Source organism: Anopheles maculipalpis, chromosome 3RL (assembly GCF_943734695.1).
Source record: "Anopheles maculipalpis chromosome 3RL, idAnoMacuDA_375_x, whole genome shotgun sequence".
Classification (NCBI taxonomy): domain Eukaryota; kingdom Metazoa; phylum Arthropoda; class Insecta; order Diptera; family Culicidae; genus Anopheles; species Anopheles maculipalpis.
The window spans coordinates 15,480,854-15,499,520 of record NC_064872.1 but is presented as its reverse complement, the minus strand read 5'-3'; positions in this window follow the sequence as shown (position 1 = coordinate 15,499,520).

Here is an 18,667-nt window from a genome sequence, read left to right as displayed (position 1 = left end):
GTTTAAAAATCGATGCTCATGTAAAATGGTTAATGATACTACATTTACTATTTCATGAATATTTATTTGACTGAAAATCATGTATGGAATGCGTTCAAAAACCATACAAATTTAACAAACAATCAATCATTTCCAAATAAAATAAAAAAGCTCTTATATCTGTGTTATTTCATATAATTTTGCAAAATTGTTAATTAAATTCCTCTCATACTCCTTCAGCAAAGAATTGCGTCATTCGGTATGCACATCAACCCCGTCCGAACCGAAATTATCATCCATTGTGCAACCGATAATCAGTAACGAAACATCTGCAGTAGCAGCAGCAAAGCCTCCCCTCACAAACACACAAGCACATTCGAAATCCATTCAACATTCTCAACGCGCATCGCAAAACGCAGTGTTGGTCTCTCGTGGCAAAAGCAAAACATTCACACGAGTGCACAGGCGCCTTCTTAAACCCTCGCCCCTAGCTCCTGTAGAACCATCCAACGTTACAAGATGCCAAAAAAAAAAAGAGCTACGGTGAAGAAGTTGGTCCGGGGTGGGTGGGTGATATCGCTTCCACCCTCACACATCGACACAGTCGCTCGAGTTCGCTGCTGGGGCTACTCCCTGCGAAGCACTACCAACGATCCTGTGCTCCTGATCATGCTCTGCATTGGTCTGAATTGCGATGCAACTGCCAGGCACAAAAAAGGTAGGCCAATGGGAGATGAAAAAAAGCAAAAAGACCACCCCACTTTCATACTCCAATCATACTGGTGGAATGATTGGCAAAAAAAAAAAAAGTGGCACAACGCAGCGCACCACAAAACGGTGTCGATGCAGCTCCGAGACCTACAAAAGTGCGAATGACGCTGCGCTCGCCGTGGATGTCGGCCAGTAGCCGCGATGCCGCGGCTTGACTGTGTTTGAGTGGTGTGCGCACCCCAAAAATAACCATACGGCGCTTTTTGTGTTGGCGTCTGCCGTTCTGGGCAGAAGATGTGTTCGTTAATGACCCGAGCGCAACGGAAGACTTTGGCCCGCGAGACGCCATGCAGTCGGCGTGCAGATGCTTTTTTGTTCTTGCATAAATTTTAGGAACATTTTTTCGTTTGCTTCCTTTATTCTTTCCGCGGTCGCTATTTAGCACAACACAGGCTCATTATCGCGACTGGCGGACGAATGCCGATCGTCCACGACCATGCGATGCGGGATGCGTTGACAAGTGGAGTGTTGCACCGGGACAGCAGAGGCGAACTGAACTGCAGCTAAAACCCCACCCCAACCTGCGGCCGGTAGGGATGGGATGCCGCGGGCACCAAAATATGTGTGTCAGTGGGATTTTGGGGAAGGTTTGTTTGAGTTTGAAATTCGTGTAGGTTGGTTTTGTCTTTTTTTTTTTTGGCGCGTGGAGTTTCGTTCAGTGTGTGTTGTTTGTTCTACCCTACCGATTTGTACTCGCTTCCTCTACCAGCTTCCTTCGCCCTGCCGGCTCGGCGATCCTCCGGTCTTGTTATCTGCGTTTTATTGCTGCTGCATGTGTTGGTGTATGGTGTTAAACAAATACACCTTCCCTGTGGCCACCGGAACCATTCTCACAGGCCTACCCCCCCCCCCCCTAACCCCCGAATTATTCACCAAGCTAATGCATTTCGAGGTCATTTCGCGCGTCGAAAAAATTCGGCGCGTGCATTCGATGGCTGTGCGGTACACGCCGCATGGATGACGCTGGCAACTAGCATTTACGTAACACTTTGGTGGCCAGCATCTTCGTGATCGTGACGGGTGCGTTACTGAATGCATCCTTAGCTGGTGGAAATGACGTGCAGGCAAAATATAAATTACCATTTGTGTTTGTCGTTCGTTTTTGTGCTATTATTTCATTTTAGGTTTTTGTGGTATGTGTGTTTTGTGCTTTTTTTATTTGAACAAGAAATACTATGATGTGGCTAGACTATTTATGGGATTCTGGGTATTTTGTTTGTGGTTTCTTGGCGATATGATTCAAGGTTGACGCGAAAAAATGCAGTAACTGTAACGCAAACAATTTACGATTACTTTTTCTCTTAGCAAGGATGATTATTTTGATGAAAGTTGTTCACATTTTGGGTTTGAAAAAATTTTACGTTGAATCATTTCAAGACAGCTAGAAGTATTTTGATGCATGTTCATGCAGATACATTTAAATTATTCTGTTTCAAGAGGTTCTTACGAGATTTCTAGAATTTATGTCACAGCTTATAAGACTTTCTCAAATATATTTAAATTGGACCTAAGCATTCTAGATTTTCAATATCAATCCAAACAGCTTTTGATGTCAAAGAAAAATTATTTTAAAAATATCTTTTATCGGTGTATTTAAAAGAGGTTTCTTTCTGTAAAATGGTGGATAGAAATAAATTTTATTTTGTTGGTAATTTCAGTTGAAGTTTGATCGACATCAGCACAACTACATGAGATGGTTAGTAGATAACCCAAACATACACTCGGTACAAATTACTCCACAAGAGTAATTATCCCTTACGGCAGTGATGGCAGTACTATTTCGAAAGATGCCACACTGGGCCCGCTTTCAACTACCCATCTCAGAATTGATCGATTTCCATTCGATGCACATTTTTTACCAAGCTTTACGCATCCAATATATCTCCCCCAAAAGATCACCTCCCGTGCTGTTACGTTCGATATTATCTCCCGTAATTATTTCTGCCTCGAAAGTATTGAGCGCCGCTGCTTCGTTTTCACGCCTGGAGTTCCCAAACATAAAAGCCCTGGCTGGAAATGAATGCACTTTGGAAGATGGCTTTCACCTACTGCGGGGGGCATCATCTACGGCTACGCTTAGAATGCCAGATTCCGTACGCAACTCCGCAAGATTGATGGATTTCTAGCATCCCTAATGCCCTTGGCATCATCATTTTCCAGTTGATCGTCGGTGTGTGCTTGTGTGTGAGAGTGGTTTTCTTTTTCTCTACTCAACACTACACATTCTCACCGGTGCAGCTGAAGAACGCACTTGCCCCTCACTTGCCACAATCGGTGCAAGTGGATGGAGCACATACTTCGGTGGATGAATAGTGAAAAAAAAACGAGTTAATGTGCACAAAGATCATTCCCTTGTCGTGCGGAGAGGTAGGGAATGTAGCTTACGCTTACCAAACGATCCAGAATGTTGTGCACCTTTTTAAGAAAGGAGAGAAGAAAAAAACCACGCACGTAAACGTATCAACTGTCCAAAAGCTCGTTGACCTTCCCGTGCCTTCAGACGCAGCGGCAGCGAGCCGCTGGTCCCGAAAACGAAGATTCAGGAAATAATTAAACACGATTATTGTGCGTTAATGAAAGAAATTGGACAAAATGCGCCGTAACCGTAGCGTGCGCGGCCATATGCATAAGGCTGTGGCTGCTGCACCTTCCGAGAGTGGAAAACTCGCTCGGTCCCCGTGCGCGGCCCATCCTGCAGGTAATGCAGGGCATCGCGCCAAGAAGGATGAACCGAAAGCGCACCAGCGCAAAACATAACGAACACAAAAATAAAAGGTAAAATAGAGAGTCTGCTAGGGCAAACGACGAAGCGGCCGAACCAGCCGCACAGCAGATGATGAGAATAGATTACCCTTTTTTTTTCTTTCTGCTCTTGCTTTGCTATCCTCCTCACTAGAACGGTGAGATGCATCGGCGCGCTTTTGGTGCCGCTGCGTAGAAAATCGTGCATCGGCCAGAAGTGTTGAGCTTGGACATTGGGAGCGCTGTGAAGGAGTGACGGCGCAGGGAAGGTAATTATGCGCCTCAGTGGTCAGTTAAACGGGCTGACGGATGGACGGGGGAGATTGATGGAAAAGGAACAGATTTTCCATTCCGGCACTGTACCGAGCAGGCTTCAATTGGCTGTTTCCTCACTGGTTGCTGCTGAGAATGCTCGTGCTTTGTGATCCTTCTGATTGGATTTGGGATTGGAAACTCAAACGCACTATTGACTTTGCTGCATTTCCAGCACAGTGGGGAAGAAAAGTTTGGAATGAAAATTCTCCATAATGGGTATTGTTCCATCAAAGATCGTTTGTAAATTTTACTATATTTACCTTCAAAATGATGAACCTCATTTAACAAATTTTTCGCACTACGAGCAAAGCGTAAAACTATAACATACTCATTTTAAAGAACGTAATCTAAACATTAAAGAAGGCTATAAGCTTTGTCCGGACTTGGCAGTGACACTGTTTAATAAAAACCTTTGCAATCCAAAGACGCTTTTACATTTCCGATTCAAAATTTTTGGGTTTGATCTCGAAGATTGAAGCGCCTCACTGTGTGTCCTCTTTGTCTTCAAATTCGTTTAACAATATTTTAAAAGATTCACAACTTCAAAACGGAAAAACAAATCAACTATTGTGCCCTTTAAATCATACATCCGAATCAAGTTCAAAAATCGATCTCACATGCAACACCATTGCCACCGGGCCCAAAAGCAGGTCAATAACATCGCCCCGTAGTGTGACGAATGCGATTCAATGCAACATTGTTTTCCTCACGAAAACCCATCCATACCCAGACGGACCGCGCGGGTCGTAAGGGCTTCCCTACTCTCGGAAAGTGTCTTCAAACGAGCGCGCTCTCGATCTCGGTTTGATCGGCGAGTCTCACATACTCTCATGGTAGAAAAGGTTCAAGAAGGAACTGGTGGAAGGAAGGTGCAACAACACAAAAACAAAAAAAACGCGAACAGGCAACATAAACTAGATGCTATCGTGTTGCGTTCGGATCAAACGGTCAACCGGAAAGGTGTCGGATTGTTGTTGGCCATTTCTCGACACAGTAAACGGCGCGCCCGCGTCGGGATTGCATCACTTGAGGGGTTGAGTTTGGTTTGGTTGTGATAGGACAAAGCGGAATTCAGTGCAGTTTCTACCGTAAAACGTTCTCAATCTAAGTTGTGTATTTACAGGCACAATTTAGTTGGTTTATTTTCTTATTTTCTACCCCCAAAAAAGCCCCTCCGGAAGATGCTTCTCACCGATAAGCTCATCGACATCGGGTGTTGGCGGTCAGCCCTCTAGCATTCACCTCATCTTGTTGGACTTTTAAACTATACTTTTCTACGATGTACGTATACGGCGGTGTGTGTTTTTATTTCCTCAAACCTTCCAACAAACCGCTTCTTTCCCGCATTCTGCGTCCAGCAACAAAGGGAAAAAAAAGTCAGTCGGAAACATTTCGACAACAACTATTTCTCACGCCGTAACATCATCGAAACACTTCAACTCTTCGCCTCCTTTCACTGGGCAGCCAAATGCAATGCACCACCAGGCACCTTTGTCCGAGAGCAGTCGTTTCCCTCGCTTCGCTGCTAGCTTGACGGCAATGACTAATGGGAATTTTGTAGCTTTCTTCACCCTCGGCGCGCACCGCACACACAAATGGACGCATTCGAACCATTTCCGGGACCAAAACGAATGCACCTTTAATCAGAAAACCTTCCGAGCGGCATTAGGATGACTCGTGGTGTGGCCTTTTTTTTGTTTGTTGGCTGTGCTGTGTTGCTGAAGGAGAACCACTATGCAGATCGATGCCGTGATCGTGTTTGTTTTGCATGTTACCAAGAAGCTCGCTAATCCTTTTGGATTCTCCCCTTGTGTTGTGACATTAAATGCGCCATTGCACCACATAACACATCCCAAAACACCTTTGCAAGGTGCATTTTTGCGCCAACCAAAATGCGCCAACTCACTCGGCTCAAGGTCAAGTTCAGAATGCTGCAACGCACCACCGTAATGACAATCGCATCGTAAACACAATAGCGACAACTCAAAAAACAAAAACAAAAAACCTTCCAAAGTAACGCAAAATGGTGGCAATATTTCACGCCCCGGGGCACGGAACAATCGTGTGCTTTTGATGCACAAGAACTTGAGCGCTATCGTCGGTGCAGCTGATGCAATCGTCCACCCACCCAAAAAAAAAAAAAACCTCGCACCACAAGTGCTTGTGGCCTTGAAAAGTGGCAAAGCACGAGATAATAAAACCCAAATACGAAATAATGCTGCAGTTCTGTGCGGTGGAAAAGATTTATCATCACGGTCGGTCGGTCGGCGGCACCGGTCTGCAAAACCGAAATTTAATTTTGCATTTGCATCCCCCTCCTGCGAGGACCGCGTGGCCGCAAGTGGCCGTCCTGAGTGCACTACAGGGTAGTTAAGTTGTTAATATATTGCTGGCTAATGGGACGCGTTCACGCTGCACGTTTGGCTACTCCCTCGCGCTAGAGTCGTTTCGTTATCAGCAGCAGCAGCAGCAGCAGCCGCAGCGCTGAAAGCAGGAAGAGCTGAAGGTGACCGTGGCATGCATGCAGGCGCCGTTTTATTGCAAAATTTCGGTTTCAGTGTCTCGCTTCTGATCAGTGGTGGTGTGCAGTGTGCAGGTTTGGATGCAGTAGCGTCGGTTGCATTTTGTGTGATGACATCATGGCGCGAGAGGCAACGTTTGAAGGTCGCGTTGAAGTTTTTTTTGCTTCTCCTTTTTTTTGGGGAGGGTTTTGTTTCCATAAAGCACACACTGTCGACTGTATCAACTGGCAAATGTTTGCAATGTGTTTTGCAGCAGGCAGCATTTTATCTGCCCCTTTTTTAAAGGATTATTTTGTATTTGCGTAATATTCGTGCTGCAGTTGTGCAGAATGAATATCGTTGATTTTATCTTTAGACAGGTTGTGCTGATTTGATCTCAAAGTTTATTGTTTGTTACGTTCTTTGGCGTGTATGGACTAAGAATATGAAATTACTAAAATCGTAAACAATTTCAAAGAGATTCGGTAAAAAAAATGTGAAAGATAATTCCCAATACGTTCAATTACATTCAAACGCAAGCCTTACGTAAAAACTGAACTAACCTACAAGTCGAAAATTTGTTTTTAAAGTTATGAAGTTGCTAATAAAAAACTTAAATAACCGAAAAAGACAAAAAGCAACATAAAACACTTGGAAAATCAAATAAGAATGCGTTGCAATAAAAAAGAAATGAAAAATATTAAACATTTATGAAGCATCGAAGCGCAGCGATCGAAACTCTCACCTAAAGAATCCAAATTGTGTGTCATTTTAAATGTAGCATATGGCCCACAAAACATACTAACCACCACCAGATGTCATTAGTTTTTAACCGTGCTAACAGCAACAGATTTCACAGATCATAACAGAAGCAGACACAATTCTGTTATCTGCGAGTTCTGCAATTTGTGCGTGCGTAGAACACAATCACAAGGAAGAAAGTAACAGAACCCCACACCGTAAAAGCCAAGAAAAACAAAAGCGCCAGCACCAAACACTTTAATTGATTTAAAGAGCTGACGAGAAGAGGAACAAAACAGATGCAATCAAACAGCACAAAACAGAAACACATAAACAAGAAATTAACTCACACATGTGAAGGTTATGATTGTTAACAAAAAGAAAAACAAAACCGTAGCAATTGCTTATTGGTATGATTATCCATTATAATCGTATGTTACGAGTATGTTTCGAGAGCTGGTTTACTTCCACAAGGACAGTAAAACATTCTCTACTTTAAAGAGAAGAACGAGACGCTTTGCCTTCTGATTCCTGTCCTGTGAGCATTCCGCTTTCTACCTGTCTGCATCTTATGTGTGCCTTTCGTTTATTATTTTAATCAGCTTTTTCTAATCTATAAATATGTTTCTGTTTTCCCTAGCTACCCCACAAAGTAAGCGCCTAAGTTAAAGTGATAGCTATGCAAATGAAGAAGCCTACACAGTTTTGCATCCTCATTCAAATGCATATGTTTGGTGGAAAAGTTTTTAATCTGTTCCAACCCGTAAAGAGCACAACTGCACTAGAACAAAAAAGGAAGAAAATTCAGCTCACAACATTAAAGCTCGTTGCCTGATTGCCCTCCCCATTTAATGGTGATGTGCCAAGCTGTCTAGTTAGTTCTAGCCACCTTTTCTCCGTTGTGCAATCGCATCCACAGCCGCCAAGTGCGTGGGGCTTTGTGGTTTTGCGAAAAGCAAAACCCAAAGAAAAAAAATGTCCTGCAAACGACCCGTAGCACGTTAGGTGGCTGTTTCCGTTTACGAGAACGTTTGCTTTCCTTCAAACACGCACGCACACATACGCATCCACCCGTGGCCCGGTACCGATTCGACGAGGATGCTGCCATAGCGAGGGATGCTTGTGCACCCCGACCCATCACCATAATCACGGAAATTGGGTTGAAATTGAGCAAATGAGGCAGAAAGAATTAGAGAAAATTTAGATGGAAATTATGGATAATAATGCAATCTTCGCGTATACACACCGGGACCGAACGCACGCATAAGGTGCGTATGGCCTCGCATGCGTTACTTCGCTCCCTCAATGCTCAACGTGTTCGTTAATCGGGAAATGATGGGATACCGTACCGTATGGTTCCATCCCGTGCCACAGTCTGTGTTCAGGTTGACTTGCTTCCAGAAAATGCTTCTTCCTCCTACCGATTGCGGCCAACGAGCTTCAAGCACGCAGAACAGAACGCACGTGGGCGATTGTAACATGGCAGGAAAAATTGAAGCACCTCAAAACCCATCTCAAGAACACCTGAGATGAGCTATATCCTGAGAATGGGAGATATGGGGGTGTGCGTGCAGGACACACATTCAGTTGTAGGGAAGAAGTACAAAAAATGGATCCCGAATCTTCCGTCTTTCACCAAGCAAACCCCTTCGGGGACAAATGCTCTGCAATTGGTGGTTATAAACGGATTAGATAATCGCCTTCTGGTGCGGAACTCTCATCCTTGAAGGTTCTCGTTTACGGTTTAAGATGAGCGAAAAATTACTTCTACACAATCCAAGATGACCTGTGATACCCCAAAATGCAGTTTAGTCATAGAGTTAGGCACGCTTCGTTTCAACCTTCCTACAAACATCAGTTTCTGGGGATCGGTTTCTTACTTTTTTGTGAAAGCGAAGTGTTATCGTCCTCTACCACGATCGACGATAATGCAATCGCTTTGTGTCGTCCGCAAGGGTTTGAGATCTAGACTCACCCTTAGATGCCACACTAATTGTCGGCAGCACACCATTCTTCCATTTCACTGCGACATACTTTGAGCGTCACAACATGCAACTGGAAAAAAACCCCGTGTGAGAAAAGTGTGTTTCCGCATGGAGAGTCTTTTACGATCCCCATTCCCCAAGATCGACCACGGTTGATAATGATGATTTCAACGACGACACATCACCAAAATGGTACACGGGAAGTAATCGTCGCCTTTGCCAGCATTCCACCGCCACTTCCTGGGATGGGACGTTTGGTGGAAGTTCAATGTGCACTGCACATCTGTCCGCATCGTAGCTTTCAAAGCGTGGAGGGTCACATTAAACGCAACCCGAAAAAAAACCCCCAATGGTACAGAGGATAGACCCCCGGTCAAATCAACTTCCTCCAGGAAAGCATCTTTACCACAGACACAGACTTACCTACGGAATGGCCCCGATACTTGGGGTGGTAATTTTCCGTCCCATTTCTCCAGACACCATCAGCGCGATTCCTTCTGCGTTGTGCGCCCACCGTACGTACCCCTTCTTGGATTGAAACGAATCGATCAAAGCGAACGATGTGTTCGGTGCATTAAATACAGCATTACGCCTGTTTCGAGCTTTTCTATCGGTTGATTAGGATGAGCTAGCACAAATGCACTTTGTGGCTTCCTTCGCCCAATAAGACGACGATGCTAACCCAAAGCATCACCCAAAACCACACAGAAGAATTGATGAAAATAATTGAACAAAAGTAAGCCTTTCCTCCACGAGAGGTATGTCCGTTCGGTGGCGGTTTATTCGTTCCTTGAAAGATTGTCATTCGGCCGGAATGGTTCGATGCGCGTCGTTTCAGTTTTATGTTCCAAGCAACATGCTAAATGGAGAGGAGAGGAACAACGACAGCATCGAAAAGCTGTTGTGGCAGAAGAAAAAGACAACTAAAAACATCACCTCCGGTCATTTGAAATCATGATTTGAATTGCTCACCGGAGAACTTACGGCGAACCTCGGGGAGTTCCTTTTATTACGATTTAATCAGTTAAGGGGCGAAGGCATTTCCTTACCATCGTCAGTGCGTACTGTTCGGGGTTGATCACCGGGCAGTGTATGCACCGATGTGGATCCAGCAGTAGCACCAAGAGCCCGGTTGCCCCATTTGCAAGCATTCGTGCTCGAGCGAGAAAGCGCAATACCCAAAGCCCAGAGAGTGGAGTAAAAATAATGATTACGCATTTGTCTACTCTAATCAGTTTTATGGCCACTTCCACCTAGCATCGTGTACGCATACAACATCCGTGGTTGCATCTTCAGCCACCACGCCCGCCCCACACCGCTTCACGTTCCATTTTTCACGTTGGTTTTCTAGCACAAAAGAGAACTCGCTGTTGGCTGGCGAATGATATTCGTGCATCTTAATTCTAGGCCCCGCGCGTATGCATTATTATGCTCATTGCCTTGTGTTCTTAATGTTGCTTTTCTATTTTTCTCGTGGCACACGGCCGTCCTCCCCTCGTCCTCGCATACGAAAATTTAACCATTTTCTTCAACCGCTCTACTTTACGTGCATCATTATTTCGTCCGTCATTCTTTCCACCGAATCCACAATTTCCTATTCCTATTGGTGGTGTTTTATTTTCGTTTTGTTTTTCGCTCTCGCTCTTCTTCTTCCAGCTTCTTCTGGGGAGCCTTCATTATATGGCTCTTGTTGTGCAACATCACCCAACATAACGATAGACGAGCGTTGTGGTGCAGCGTGCACGTACACAGAGTGAAACCACTTTTAACATAAATTACTATCAGACGCCAGGGATTCGACCCGCTATGACCGTTTGTTTTGAAGCAAAAGTTTGTCAATGGTTGAAAATGAACGGAGAAAGAGAGCAAATGGCTAAGCTTGCGCTAAGGTTTGGCTACACCGGTGCTAACAAACCATCGAACTACCGTTTCACTCATAAATAAGCAATAAATAATTACAACCTGCAAACAATCGGGAGCACCAGAGAACATGCTGCTGGGGGTAGAGTAGTTTTATAGACGTACAATTTCACCAGCTTCGAGGTACGATTTGATTGATGGCAGTACAGCTTTTCGTCTGTTTTGTATCGCCCGGAAATCTCTCTCCCACGAAGCTTTCATCGTAAGCATCCGATGCACTCGGGTGCATTGGAAGATGCACTCCTCAAAAGAAAAAAGGGAAGGCTGCCATGCCAGCAAAGTTGAACGATTTGTTCCGTTTTGTAGGGCATTTTTATGACTGAAGAGACCTCTGTTGAGAGGTCTATTAAGGTGCCGTAAATCGAAATGATCCAATATTAGACCACCGGTAGGTACGCCGGCTAGTGCATGTTGATGATGCAGCGGTCTTGAGGGACGAACCAGATTATCTATCGCCCAGATCGTGTAGCTCAAGACCGGCGATCCGAATAGAAACAGTTCAACTTGTGTAACTTGGGGAACCCTCAATCTGTAAATCTTCTGCTAATAGCTAACGCTCAACTGCACCCCAAGCGTTTGACAAACTTATCTGCACGATCTGCCATTGCCAACAGCCAACAAACAGCAATCAGACGAACGCATGGAACCGTAATTGAAACGTCAGCGCATTAAGATGCACCGCGGGCACGCGGACAAGCGTAAGCGTTTGGCATGAAAAATATTCCAAAAATGCCACTACCGCGCCGCCAAACCATTGAAACTTTAACATTGACTTCCCGGCAGAAGACATCATAACTCATACCAGTGACGAAGCGGAAGGGTTTGTTTCAAGCTAGGTGAATTGTAACGAGTGAAAAGCGAACCCAAAACATACCTTCTTTCGCTTTGCATTTCAGATGCTGATCTTACAGGTGCAGAGATGAGTTTTTTTTGGGGCCCCATTCTTTTTCGACCACTCCTAATAGACCATACATTTTACCAAAACTAACCCTTTCTTATGCGTACGTATTACAGGGCGATAAAAATGGTTCATTGTGTTTCTTTTTTTCCTTTTCATTTTTGGTTTTTCTGTAAAAAAAAAAGTTTTGAAGTTATGCATAAAAGCGCTTGCCATGGACATGAATCTGTTTTAAACGCATCGATGCATTTCTTCTTTATTTTTCGCCCTCCAGGAATAGATAAACAAAGTCTAGCAGAAGATCTGCGCGCGTACAAGGTACCAGCAAGGAAAGCAAGTGTGTTAGAAACGTTGGACAAGATATGTGCGTTTTTATCCCCTTTTTTCTCCAAAATAACTACCTTCTACCTATCGCTTCCACCAGATCTACGGTTTCTCTTCGCTTAGTGGGGTGCTTTTTTTTTCTTCCCTCGAACGGGACCACAGTACGTGAAAGACGCGGTGCGTCCGTTAAAAACCACCACCGACTGGACTGCATCCCATGCTGCGATGCTGGCCGGTTTGAAGTGGCCCAAAATTACAGGAATTTTGTTGAGTGCACAATTATGCGAGTGACCCGTACCCCTTCCCGCGGTGTGTTTCACATGCACGCGGGATGCTCGTTCCATTCTATCGAGGGCTTTTTTGTTGTGTGGTGATATAGCTGTTGTTGCTTTATAATCAAATCTATCTTTGTGAGCACTTTCCGACACTTTACGGGCGGCAACACGGCGGCGATTCATTGTGGTGCCATCTCGCTCATCATTAATCGTGGTCAAGCGTCCACTCGACTGATCGACGAAGGTCATGGAAGATGGACGGCCCTCGCGCCCAAACGCGGGTCATTTGTAGCTCTTGTTTTGACGATATCAATGGAATGCATTTGTATTGAGTAGTTTGTTTTATTCGGTTCCATTACCGATACAAACATTTATAAAATGAGCCATGTTAGGTATTAGAAAACTTTGAGAAAGATAGCTGTATTTGTATCAAAATTTAAAAAATAACTCCTTGCCCCAAGCGAATATCTCAAAAAAAAATTAATAGAAAAATTAAAAAATCAAAATAAGTTTCTTTATTAATAGCATTATAACAATGAAATTTGTTTGGGTGTCATTTTTGGCTTCCATGACTTACTTCGCCCGTAGTTGGACAGCCAGAATCAGAATCTAGTTGATCTTGATGAGATTTAATACCAGTTAGAGTCTAGTCTATATTATCAAGAGGTTCTATTCCAAATTTAGCAATCAAAATGAAAGTAAAATTGCCCGAAAATTGTCTTCAAGAAATTAAACATTCAAAGGCAGCATTAGCTTGCAACTATCTCTAATCAGGCTTATCTTTTTTCCATTTTCTATGATAACGTATCCGTATCTTCCGCGTTTAAAGTAAGAAAGCGAGTGTATAAACTCCCCTCAGTGTCCATTACAATGCGGCCCTACACACCACATTTCAAACAATTGCAAATGCAGGTATTTTACATACATTTTCACTTACCCCACACAGCACCATCCACAGACTAGTCAAGGAAAGATCAACCAAGATAAAGAAATGGAGGAGAAAGTACTTACAAGAAATTGATGAAAAACAAAAAATGGCGCAATTTTCTAAACACTCCTCAAAAGGGTCACCGTCCACTCACCCTTGCTCCTTCTCAGCAAACAAAACAATCCAACGTGACAAACAGCATTCGGGTCGGGATGCGTCCCCTTTAGCCTGCTCATTGTGCGACAGCCGATGCAACCGTGAAACGCATCTTCCCGTGGCGCCCGTGCCCAACCGAGTACAAAACAAAAGCCACCACCAACGGGAACGGCTCTGCCATGAGTGCGAGCGAGATAAACGGAACGGGTGTTCGCTTTTGTGGAGTTTGTTTGGAACAAAACAAACGATAAAAAAGACCTCCTTTGCCAAGAGCAAGACGATGTGGAGGAGTAGCGAGGTGGATGGTTTGAATAAAAGAAATGCCGAAACAGAACTAGCTGAATGGGGAGAGACTTGCATACTTTTGGGGAAGGAGGAGGACAAGGCAAAGCAAAAGGTCCCATGACTAACCTAAGCGCGGAGTCTCTCGGCGGAGGTTCGCAAGCGGATTAGAGGCCGGTTGGTGAAGAGGGATAGTGGAAGAGCAATCGTGAAGGTGGAAACTGCCAAATTATGCGTCCGGCCAAGTCGTAGGGGGACAAAAACGAGCGGGACGAACGTCTGTGCGTACGTGCATGCGTGCGTAGCTGTTGCACCATGATGGACACGACCCTCGAGCGACCCCTCCCCGCCGGTGCACGGAGCATAACGAAACGCATCAAACTGTCATGGTGTGTGTCAAAGCCAGGCGCAGCAAGACGGGTTGCGGTTGCGGTTCGGTTGAATGATGGCCTTTGGGAAGCCTACGAACGACTTCACCGGGCACGGGCACTTCAGGTGGGAAAACGGTATTTCGGGGTTCACGAGATTCGGACCCGGCGTTACATGCATTGCACACGCAGCGGGAGAAGTTGCATTTGAATATGTCGAAGACACTGTTTTTTTTTTTTTTTTTTTTTTTTTTGTGAGTCGGTTACGATGCCTAATAAGATTCATTAAACGTATGCTCGATTTCCCTTTTTTTAAAAGTAGAAGACGTTGTTTGTATATTTACCAGCTAAAAGTGGCTTCCATTGCGAACAAGCTTTATGAACCATCAGATACACGTACCTGGAAGAAAAGAAAAAGAGCAATAAAATTAATAAAATGAACGGTGCAGTCACATGAAATGTACATAAAATAGAAACATATCTATATTCGTCTATTTTTATGCTTTGTTATATAGATGTTCCGCTTCATGATACGGATGGTTAGTGCTCATGTAAGTAATAACTGTTTTCATCACTGCTAATAAATATTAAATCAGGCAATATATAATTTTATGAGCGATGTTAATGCAGAACAGGTAAAATGTAGAATAAAAATCTTTTACAATTTAATCTTTACTGTGCTGTATCACTAAAAATACAAATAATTTAAATGAGTTCCAAAAATATCTTCTTCTTGGCTTAACGACCTCTAAGGTCATGAGAGCCATCGAACGGCTTACTAGACTGCCGATACCACGTAGTTGGGTAGTCAGTCCTCACTACGGGAGGACGGTCCGGATGGGATTTGAACCCTGGCCTTGCCGTTTGAAGTCTGGACTGATAGAGCTCATGTATGGCTTTGCTGTACTATTTTTTGGAATTCTTTCTGTCTATGAATTCCGATAAATATTCCTGTGAAACTGAGAATTATTCTTGAAAATGCTACAGAATCCAGAGTCTCTATCTTTAATAGAGTGCAGAAATAATTCGAATCTTGTTATTTGATGTATAACACACACAAACACACACTATACGAATTTTTTCCTATTAAAACCACCACCCCCTTTGTGCTCTTTAAAGTTGCTCCAAATTTCCCCATCAAAGCATTTCATTTTTATTTTTAAAAAAAGCACATTCTCCGATCGATCCTACTAATGATGAATCGTATAGTTCATCCACTACCCATTCATTGTTAAACATGCGTATCATAAGTAAGGCAGGCTAGTTAGCCTGCAAGCCCTACATTACCGTGGACAAACAAATAACATCCATTCCGCAATACCGTTGCACCCAGTTTTTTTTGACCGATCGAGAAAGAGTGAGATAGAAATTACTACTCCTTTACTTCAACATAAAATCATCTCACCCATATGCAACAGCATCAGGGCCGGCAACCTCCTCCTTGAGCTTTTTTTTCTAAAGAAAGGCCCAAAAACGTAACTTAAACCACTGTTGGCTGAGGGAAAGGGACAGTACCACCCATTTCGATTACACAATGCACATACACACCTCACTTGCACGTTGGTTAGAGGGAGTATTTCACTGTTTTTGTGTGTGTTAGCTGTTTAGTTTGCTGTTGGTGTATGCCTTTTGAAGGTTTCTTTCGGTTTTGGCGCTTCTATTGCTGCATTTTGATTGATGCTGATCATTACGCTGCATGCTGTTGGTGTGCGCCCTATCCCTTCGGTACGTTTCTCTTCTGCCCGTACTTGCATACACCGATCGATGATCGACACGATCGATCCCTTTCCACCATTCAGCCACTTTCGGTGCAGTTTCACATAACCTCAGTGCTGCGTCCATCAGGTGAAATGAAATGGTGAAGCTGCAGAGGTGCATTTTTGAGGTTTGAAATCCATCTCTCTCTCTCTCTCTCCCTCCCTGTCTCGCACAGACCTTTAATCTTCGTTTGCGTTCGATCACAGCGCTCCGCAAGTAATAGATAGAAACTCCGCATGAAAGTAATTGCCATTGGGCGCTCCCTCGGTAAACTTGCCTTCGGAAAACCTTACTCGACTCTTAGCCAAAGCCGGTGGCGGTTGATCCACGTGAGAAAGAAAGATCGTTGCAGCAAGGGTGCAAACGTGGATGGAACCAATCAAGTGCAAGAAGTGCTCGTCCAACGGTGTACGAGGATGGGTTCGAGGTGAAGGTAAAAGCATATTTTAATGGTTGCATGAATTGGGTTTTGTAGGTTCGTATGCATATCATCATCGCACTGACGACCTGGTAGAGAAGCAACCAAAAAAAAAAAAAAACCTGGCGGCTCTTAAGCTTTTATTTTTTGGAGTTTTTTTGCTCTGGCTTTCCTATTCCCTGACACCAAAAATGGAATTAAATTTAAAAACGCATACGCGACTAGACGCGGCTCACTGCACAATGCACACCACGTTGAAGACGGAGATCATCTCTGCAATGGAGATTAAGCGTTAGTAATGCGCATTCAACGCACATGAAAGTGTTGCGCCATCTGGCCCAGCAACGTCATGCAAAGGTTAACTTGAAAAGTTCATGTTCTAACACCAAAAACACGAACGATCGCTTTAGGCCCCCATTTCTTTTTTGTTGTGGGGAACGATGCATCGATTAGCTACGCAAAAGACCGTGATTAATTGTGGTACATTCGGACGGCATTAGAGATTTTTTTTAACTTCTTGTGTCAGTTGCGTTGAACGTTGGTAAGATCATTATTGTTGCCTTTTTTTGAGCTTCTTTTTTAGTTATAGGCGCTTTAGGAAAACATTTAAGACACCACAACATAGTGTTAACCTCCTTTATAAACATTTCTTCATGGATTTTACAATATTTCCATTCGTACGAAGAAATCTCCAAGATAAATGCAATCTCAATAGAAGAGGTTTACTAATTTGTACCATTGCAACGGTCGGCTAACTAATAGCACATAATGACATCCTTCACGTCTACGGGGCATTCCAGCAAACCTGGCACATATGCATACATCTCGAACCGTAAGATCTAGATCTAGACTGCATCCAAACACCCTAGCCAGGGAATCACAACCCGTGGTGATGAATGTGCATTTTCCGTCCGTAAGTGCCCGACAGACAGGCAGAAAAGCTCAGCAGACAATCCCATCTAATGACCTAACGGAGATACTTTCTTCTTCCTCTTTTCTCCCCATCCCCACACACACACGCACACACGCACGCACCCACCACTCCAAAAACCTTCTCCGAGAAAGGGTTGTGCTGGAAAAGAGTACCAATTAAATTTTTGTCTTAAGCCCTTCGTTTTTTTTTTCTTTTTTGTTGCTTGGTGTTTGATGTTTTGGTGCCCCCCCCCCAACAGAAAAATTCTCCCCAAAAGTTTCCACTGGCGGCCACTGGTACAGGAAGTGAAAACTAATCTTTAGGCGCCCTTCGACGCATTATCTTCCACCTAATCACCATCAATTATCATCCCATTATCTCGCCATAATTCATTCCGGTCGCGTCTTGGCTTTCAGTTCATCTGTAAGCGACACGCTTTGAAATGGTCACAAATACACCGTCACACACACACACACATAAACTGTTTGTAGCGTGCATAGAATCGGTTTCATCTTTATGCAACGGTGCATCACAGCATGGTGACGAGATGACAAAATATTGTCATATTTAGTGTACACTGTTTGTATACCTAGATAGGAGAAAACAGAGTGTTTGAATTTTTACTATAGTAGAAAAGAAGAAACGTAATAATAAAAAGTGATTTAATGAGACTGGGAAGCAAATGTGAGTTAAAAACATAAAAGTGACAGAAAAAAGTTTTGAAAGTTAAGCGACGAACCTTTCACAAAGCCTTTCCTAATATTCTTCAGCTTGTCTTTTTTTTTTCTCTGTTGCTGTGTAGCCTTTACAATACGTATTATATTTGGCGTATTTCAGAAGAACTTGATTTAGATTACTAACGGTACAAATTAAAGCCGTAAAAGTTCCGCGTGCCTGGCTGCAAAAATTATTGAAGTTTCAAGCAGTCAACAGCCTAAAAAAACCACAACCGAAAGGAAATCTCTCATCTACGTCCTAACCCATCCAATATCTCACAAACAAATAAGGTAATGAATCAATTCCGCGTATCTTGATTGCAATATAATAATCCCTACCGCCCAAAAACCCCGTCACCAGCCTGCTCGCTTCTACGTGTTTCATCGTCATAAACCCACCGCACAACCGTGAATCCTTACTGGAAAAATCCTCCCCCGTGTACCAACGGTTCTAGGGAAGGGAGGAAAGGTGGCGGGAAGAGAATCGAAAATTATTTTCGATTTTCCCACCCTCTAGCCTTGCGTTCGTAATCCGATCGGTTGTTCGCGCGGTTGTTGTTTGTTGTCGTTACCAATAATTCTACCCACGGCATTCACCCGCGCATTTAGATTGTTTCACCCGACCGATCCCGTGGGTCGATATGATGGTTGTAGCATGGAGCCAACGGGGAAGAGCT